Source organism: Excalfactoria chinensis, chromosome 10, assembly GCF_039878825.1.
Source record: "Excalfactoria chinensis isolate bCotChi1 chromosome 10, bCotChi1.hap2, whole genome shotgun sequence".
Classification (NCBI taxonomy): domain Eukaryota; kingdom Metazoa; phylum Chordata; class Aves; order Galliformes; family Phasianidae; genus Excalfactoria; species Excalfactoria chinensis.
The window spans coordinates 16,676,779-16,684,505 of NC_092834.1; the positions used below are offsets into that span (position 1 = coordinate 16,676,779).

At 40.3% G+C, this 7,727-nt stretch overlaps 1 protein-coding gene across 5 annotated transcripts in view; it reads left to right on the forward strand.

The window, feature by feature from the left end:
- Positions 1-5,726, forward strand: part of HMG20A (high mobility group 20A) — a 37,645-nt gene extending 31,919 nt beyond the window's left edge. For 4 of the 5 annotated variants that reach the window (XM_072345383.1, XM_072345381.1, XM_072345380.1 and 1 more), the window contains one exon: positions 1,585-5,723. The gene's annotated coding sequence lies outside the window, so the exon portion shown is untranslated. Of the gene's footprint in view, positions 1-1,584 lie in introns of all 5 variants that reach the window. The other variant, XM_072345379.1, reaches the window with a different exon arrangement.
- The last annotated feature ends 2,001 nt before the right edge of the window (positions 5,727-7,727 follow it).

A 7,727-nucleotide genomic window follows, 5' to 3' on the forward strand; every position in this document is an offset into this window, starting at 1 on the left:
GCACCAGACAGCTATTAGGAATTTGCCTGTTTTTATTTTACCTATGTACATACCTGGATTCTTTGTCAGATCAACTGTGTGTCTTTAACGGTGTTCAGAAATGCAAATAAATCAAGGTAACACCATCTGTAAATACAAAGACAGGATTTTTCATCCATTCTGATTCTGACCTTTTGTGATACTGTGTAGAGCAGCTAATTACACATTCCCCATTATAGCATGGCTTAAGCTGAAAGATCTTGTCCTTCCAGAGGGTAGCCAGATGGAAAGGACTGTAGTTCTAAGGGAAGACTGAGCTCCCAGCAGAACAAAGTGGCTTTACTGCTGCTGTTTGTGAAGGGGAACAGCTTGTTGATCCATGCCTGGGATTTTTCAATAGCTCATCAACCTCCTCATTTTTGTATACTGTTTTCTAACTGCGTTATAAGCTCAGAAAGAGATGTGGAGGATGGGGGGGAGGCTTTACAGAGTGTATAAAAGGGAAAGCAGTTTCTCATTAGTGAGTTATTAGAAGGGTGTGCCAGACCCTGAATCAATGTTTGTCCTCTAAGCACCTTGCCAGAAAAAGTGTATCTGAAGGCTACTGAGATCTAGACTTTGGTTTTCATGTCATGGGGATTCTTATTTCCTAAATAATGGATGTTTTCTGGTTTCCTAAAAATGCAAATATTTTCCTCTTGGTTAAGCTGGATTTAGCTATAATTGGTTTGAGGGGAAAAAAAAATCATTGCTTCAGAATCCTTCTGGCTTTATAATTAAAAAGAAAAACTGCATTCCTCTTTCCCCCTCCCCCTGATACTTCCCCTACTTTCAGCAGCAAAACACTGAGGCAATTAAAACTATAATTAATAATCACCTAGTTTCATTATACAGATCTGTTCATGTAACTGGTTCTGGTGGTCTCCTAATTCATGGGGCTATCACACCGCTGCTCACTTGGCAGTTATTTTGTGACAATATCTTAGAATGGAAGAGGGTTGGCTGTTAGGGTTGCAAACCCAGAAGAAAAGTAGGGCTTCCACATGAGAGAGGAGAAGCTGTGAAGGATTCAGCTGCCATCTGATGGATTGAAACAGCAGACTGTCATCATTATCCCTTTGCATATAAATTATGTTAATTCTTCTAAATGTCGTCTCTATCAACCAAATGGTGCGATGGAGGTTGGGACGCATTACAAATCAATTTCATGGAAACAATACCAGCGTGATGATAGTCTTTGAAAAACTGTCCTTTGCAGAATGGAGATGGCTTTTTTTGGTAGCTCAGGTGCTTTTCTTAGAGAGTATTTGACTGTGCTGGTGACTGTTGTTGCTTTTCTGTACTATGTGGTGAAGATGCATTTTTTTGTGCAAGCATTATATGGGAGGGGAAGAGGAAGCTTTTATATTCAGCACTGTTCTCTGAGTGGAAGCAGGAATTCACAGTTGCAAAAACCGGGGGAATTCTGGTATTGTTCTCTCTGTTGACTTCAGTGCAATACTTAATACTGTGTTTTGAGGTGCATCAACCAGTGTATCAACAGTGTCCTCTTCAATCCTGACAGCTTGTCATCTTCTAACGCTTATTTTTCTGTTTCATCCGCAGGTCTCGTGATCTGGTGATACTTGACAAAATTTCTTTGGCCAGTGTGGAATATGAAGCCATGAGGGAAAGACTAGGGGTGGGAGGCAGAACTGCAGGTTTGTCCTGGTCCCCGCCTTTGTGGTTTGTCAGTGGGACAAACAGATGCATTGAAAGGTCTTAAGAAGCCACGGATATCACCCACTAAACATTCTGGAACTGTCCTCTATGTAAACCCTTAAGTGCATGCAACTTCTGTGCAATCTTCAATTTCTTATTAATTCTGCTAGATGTGAGGGTGCATATGTTCTGCGGACTTGCTGACTATGGAGATGAAACCTCTGTGAAATGAAGTCAGCCTGTGTGTTGTAGTAACAACTCGCGTTATACTGCTTCATGTCTTCTAGTGTCTTTCAGTTTGTTCTCATGTTTATCTTGTGAAATTACCTTTCTCCATTTTAGTTTTCATCTTTTTATCTGATACTTTCAGTACTGGATAGCAGCGCTTGTGTTCTTCACTATAATGGGCAGTCTTCCTTGGTGCGCTGTCTCGTCCTCCCCTGCCTGTCATGTTTACATAAGCTAATGTTCAGCTGAACTCTGTTTTCTGTGTTAGCCTCCAACTTCAACAATATGAGTTTGCGTGAGACTGGCTGCAATTGGTACTTTGTGACTCGATTCTACCAGGAGAGGGACTTCTTTGTTTCCCTACAGCACCTCCCTTGCACACAGCAACCTGCCCTTCTGCACAGACCCACTGTTATCTCTCGAAAATGTTTGGGAGGAATGTTTTACTGCAGCGTAGATCAGAGATAGGGTAGAAAGTGAAATGTTAGCTTTTTGCAGTTGGCTGGGAAAATAGAAATCTCCGTTTTAGGCTACCACAAAACACAGTTTGCCTTTGCTCTGATATGTTGCTCACTCTAATTTAGTTGTCTGCTTACTTTTGGAGAGAATGATCTCACGGTGAGAGTAATATTCTATATAAAGATAAGTGGGCAGGAAAATTGCATTTTCTTCTGCTCTTCTGAAATTGGTGCTGGAAAGCAGCGTGCCTGGAAGCAGCACATGTATTCTTGCATGAATTATTATAGCAGAGATGGTTATTGACAGCTAGGCCCACGTAGCAACCCATGATGGTTGTGTTACAGCACGTTAGTGCTTTTTGACTTTTGTACAGGTGAAGTGCAGTCTGTCAAGCCTATAGCATCCAGCTTATTATGTTTCTGTGTGGCCCAAACGACCTTTTATTTGCATAAGGTAGAACTTGGCACACTGGAGACTAATTTTTCTGAGCTATGGCTGCACCTCTTGTCCAAGATGGCACCTACTGTTTGCACTAATGTATGCAAATCGTTTGCTGTCCTTTTGATTGCTGTCATATTTTGAATTCAGACTGTGGTTAAGCACCTGTTGGACATCCGTGAGCTTAATGGTAATGATGGAAACGTGCTTTCTTCCATGTGACAATCTTGCTCCTCCTTCAGAAATCTTTCTGGATTTACGAATTGGAGATTGCTTTTATTACATGAGTGCATTGCAGTCAGGATTGCTTTCGTGCAAGTATTTGAAGATTAAACAGCAGTTTCTTTTTTCCCATGCGACGTGCGCAGACTTCATGCTTGCCTGAAGCCATCTCCAGGTCATCACCTTGTATGTCAGGTCTCCGCTTTCTCATGGACTTCCTGCTGTAGCCAAGCAGCAAGGATTTTCATGTCTATTCAGGTCTTCCCTTCTGGAGGAAACTCCTTTCTCTTGTCTTCAGGCTCACTATCAAGACTTCGTAAAAAAAAGAACCTTGATTTGCTGAATTGACCTCCGTTATTTTCTGTAATGTGGATGAGACCAACAGATTATTGATGTGAACTTTTTAGTGGACTCTATGACAAATGTTGTGTGGGGAAGAAATCGTATGGATTCATGTCTTCAGAAGACACTCATGCCTTCCTCTCCTGTGCATGTCTGGATTTGTAGCGTTAGTGGTGTTTTGCTTGGATTTAATTGTGGCCAAAATGGACTGCATAGCCAAAAGGCGATTGATGAAATTCGAAAGCTGACTGTGACTGATACATCCCATAAAGGTTCCAGAAATGGTTCTGTAGTGTGGTAGGATGCACTTCCAGCCTATCACGTACACATTCCGTAAATAAGGTATGGGTGGCTGCAGGCCGCCCTGCTTCCATAAATTCAATACAACCATCAGCTTGCAGCACACTGCTAATGCATCGTTCTGTTGAGTAGCATGTAAGCATTCCAGGATGGGAGACTGAAGATCGTATTATTAATTGGAGGTTGACAAATGTTTTGATTTTTCCCACGAGGAAGGCAGGGCAGTGTTATACCTACGTGTGGAAAGTAATTTCTTGCTTACCGCTGATACACCAATTAATGTTCTGTCTCATTAAGATGCTTCTTATTTACACTGATCAACCCTATGAAAATGGATTTTGTCTTTCCGGTGTTTCTGAGTGTCACTTCAGTTTAACGTTTTTCAGTGTTTGCTGATGTGGAAAACAAATGAAAACGTTGGTGTCAAGGAGAGGAACAGGATAAAATGTTTTCATCGCTTAAAGAAATGTTAAGAAAATACGTGAAAACAGAATTAAATTACTTGGATTAATGTGTTTGGAGTTGTTGAGATGCCAATTTTTTTCCTGTAAAATTCATTTGTAATTAAACTTTTGGAGTCCTGTTGTTTTTAAGAAGTTGATGTGCTTGTTTGGCATTTGCTTCATTAAAATCCATTCTGATTGAATTTTAACCGCTTTTCTGTGAAAGAACTACTAGGATTGCTTCTTTGTGTGTGAGAAACCATCAGCTCCGTGTTTGTCTTTGAGGGGAAGTAAGGTGAGAGATGTTCCTTCCCTCTTCTCTTCCCAAATGTATCCCCCTCTGAAACAGCAGCAGGAGCTGGTTTGTATGATGGGAACTTTGGTGACTGTGTACAAATAAACATCGGGGTATTTCCTGTCATCTTTGGCCCCCAACTTGAGCTACTTTAAGACCGTTGTCCCTTTTTCGACATCCTTGTCCTCCCTTGACCTCCCTGATTTTTCACCTCTGGATCTGTTTCCTCTTTTAAGAGCCTTCTGCATCATAAATGTTTCCTCCCAATTGATTTTCTTTTCCCCTGCTAGATTTTGCCGTGCATCTTCTGCTCACTGAGCCAAACTGCAGCCTTGTGCAAACAATTGTGAGAACAGCCCTGAGTGCACATCCTTGTGGGATGAGTTTGGATGATTTCTGCCTGCATTGCTGCACCTTCTGAGGTTGCAGTAGTGTAAGCTATCATGTCTGTGCTGCTTCTGTGGTCACATCATGTTGTTTCAACTGACCAATGAATGCCTGGTATGTCTGTGCGCCAACATGCTCGATTTGAGTGAACATTCTGCTTTGTTAGAACTGACAAGCAGCATAGTTAGCTTTAACTTCTTTGGAGATGCTGTAAAACACAAATACTGAAACTATAAACATAGCAAAAAGTGAAAAAAGTTCCAGTCCCTTTCTAAGCTTTGCTGCTGTATATGGCTTTAGGAGCAGATGGTGGCCAATCATGCTTAATATATGTCAAAATGGTCCTTATATAGCCTTAATTTAAGACAGGACAACACTCCTGTTTTTCTTCTGCTGTAATTCCTCTTCACCCTGCTATCTTGTTGATAATCGTGTAAGGGAAGTGATGTGGATTTGAGGGTTTTGAGTTCTTTTAAGGGGAAAAACTAATTCCCCTTTTCCTTGGTGTATTTCTGCAAATAATGGTTTCTGAGGTTGAAATGAGTCAGTTGCTTGTTTTGGTTGGTTGGGTGCTTTGGGGTGGGTTTTTTGTTTGTTTCTCAGTTGCTCCAGTTCAGTTGTATCCTTCAGACTTCAGGAGTGTACTCAGACCCATCCTTCACTTCTCCCATAGGATTTTCTGCTCATTCACGACAAATAGTTTCATACTTTTTGCTTTTTCTTTCTTCATCATTGCTTGTTTGATTGACGTTTTTCTGGCATTTAGAATGTGTTGGTTGTATGCAAGATTTGTCATCCCGGTTTCAAAATCAGTAGACTGTATTGTACCATTTTGGTATGTGATAATCTATCCACATCCATTGTGTAACGCATGGACCACTGTTTCTAAATCTGACGCATGGGTTATAATAATAAACCTGCCATTCTTATGCTGTGGGTTTTTGATTTTTATCATTTGATGGGTAGGTGCTGATGGCTAAAGATAAGAAACTGGCATTTGGGAGATATAGACAAGTGCAGGCTTGAAGCTTATGGCTAGCTGAGTAGCTGCCCTCTTACTGCTGTGGATATATATGGAGACCTGTACAGCTCAAGGCTTTGGATGTATACCAGGTGTTTGAATAACTGTACCAAAGTAATGACAAGCTAATGCAGCTAGTATGTTTTTAAACACACTTTTGGATGGAAGCAAGAAGGAAAGGTGACTGTACAAATCAGACCAGATCTATAAAACCATGTAGTTTCGAACTCTAACCTGCAACTGAGTGAAAAAAGGTGCGATTCTGATGGCTTCTGTCACTGAACTATGGCTAGTTTGCAGTCTGTTTCAAAGCTGTGCTGGCAGGGATATGGGCTGAATAGTCTATTCTGTCATTTTTCAGCTTGGATTTACGTTTCACCCTGGTGTAAAGACAAATGCAACACAAGTTTATCATGTTTGAGCCTATTTTGTAGCTACAAGACAGCAACAGGCGATTCTAGCTGTAAAAGTCAGTGCGAAGTAAACTTCATTTGCATGTGTATCATACAAAGTTAAACTTAATGCTGACATGTAGTAATTTCTGTTAATTACTTAATGAAGTGGTGAAGTAATACTTGAAAAGATCTGTATGGACAAGTAGAGAAACAAAATAGAAGGGACTGTTTTTTTCTAGTCGAGTAGGTTTTTAGTTCCTGATCATGAAGTGCTTAGGTATGAAGTCAGCTTTCTACTTGTGCTTGGTTCCACTGAGTTGATTGGGCTTGCCCTCCTGAAAAAAATGACTCTCCAAATTGCTTGCTACATCACGGTTATAGACTGGAACAGCAAGAAAATGGAAAGCCTCTCAAAGTTTCTATAAAGGCTTATTCAATGAGAAAAAGTTTAAGAAAATACTGAACATAGTGTTAATTCACTTACAGAATTTGAAGTCTTTGTACATTGCTAACCAGCTTGTTCTATTTAGAATCATCCTTCATCTCCTTCATGCTGTGTTTTTATATCCTGGTTTGTCATCAGACATGCAAGTGTATGTAAATAATTCACTGCTATCAGAAACTGTTTCACATAGCAAAACTTCTTGCATGTTTTTGGGGAACTAATCATAAACAGTACAGTGGCTGTATGTTTTCTCTCCAGTTTGCATGGCAGGTTGCTGCCCAACAAAAGGATCTGCCATTGGATTTTCTTAACCCGCATAGAAAGCTTTAATTAAAGAGTCGAGAAGCTCTGTGGTTGTAATAAACAGGAAACCTCGGTTCTCCTGCTGATACATGGAAAAGATTCCAGCTGATCACAAGCACTACCACTTATAGAATGTAAGCCATAGGAAAAGGAAGTAAAAGCAATCATTAAAGGCATAAGTGTGGTGCTCTTCCAGGCTTACTAACATGCATATGTTTAATTTGAATGTCATAAGAGCAAATATTTTAATGGTTAGAATTCCTTCCCAATACGCATAGTTGGTTGGGTCTGGTAAAAGAATTGCTATTGATACTTTTTAATTTATTTTAAACACTTACAAGGAGTTCTGCCTGTCAGAATTCTTGTTTGAAACATATTGGTTTGACTTCCTTGGGCTGAGTAGAAGGATTATACATGCGTCAGCTGAATAGCTGGCTGTCTGGGAATTGGTAAGAGGTGTAGTTTTCAGTCTGGAGTAATAGTACCATGGGATTCCTCTATCTCATACGGGCAGTTTTAGTTTTATTAAATCTGCTCTAGTGTTAGTCACTAGAAAGAATTCCCTCATCTAATTTACTTGAAATAATATTGCTTAAGCCCAGGACGCTTGCAGAGAAATCCCAAGCTGAAATTCTAGGCCTATAAACATACCGTTTCAACCCCTCACCTTTCAAAATGAATGTTAACAACTGTATTAGTGCTGTAAGTCTTCTCGGAGGAAGTCTCTTTATTTTTTTCCTGTATGGCACTTCAAATTCCTGCCTCGGTT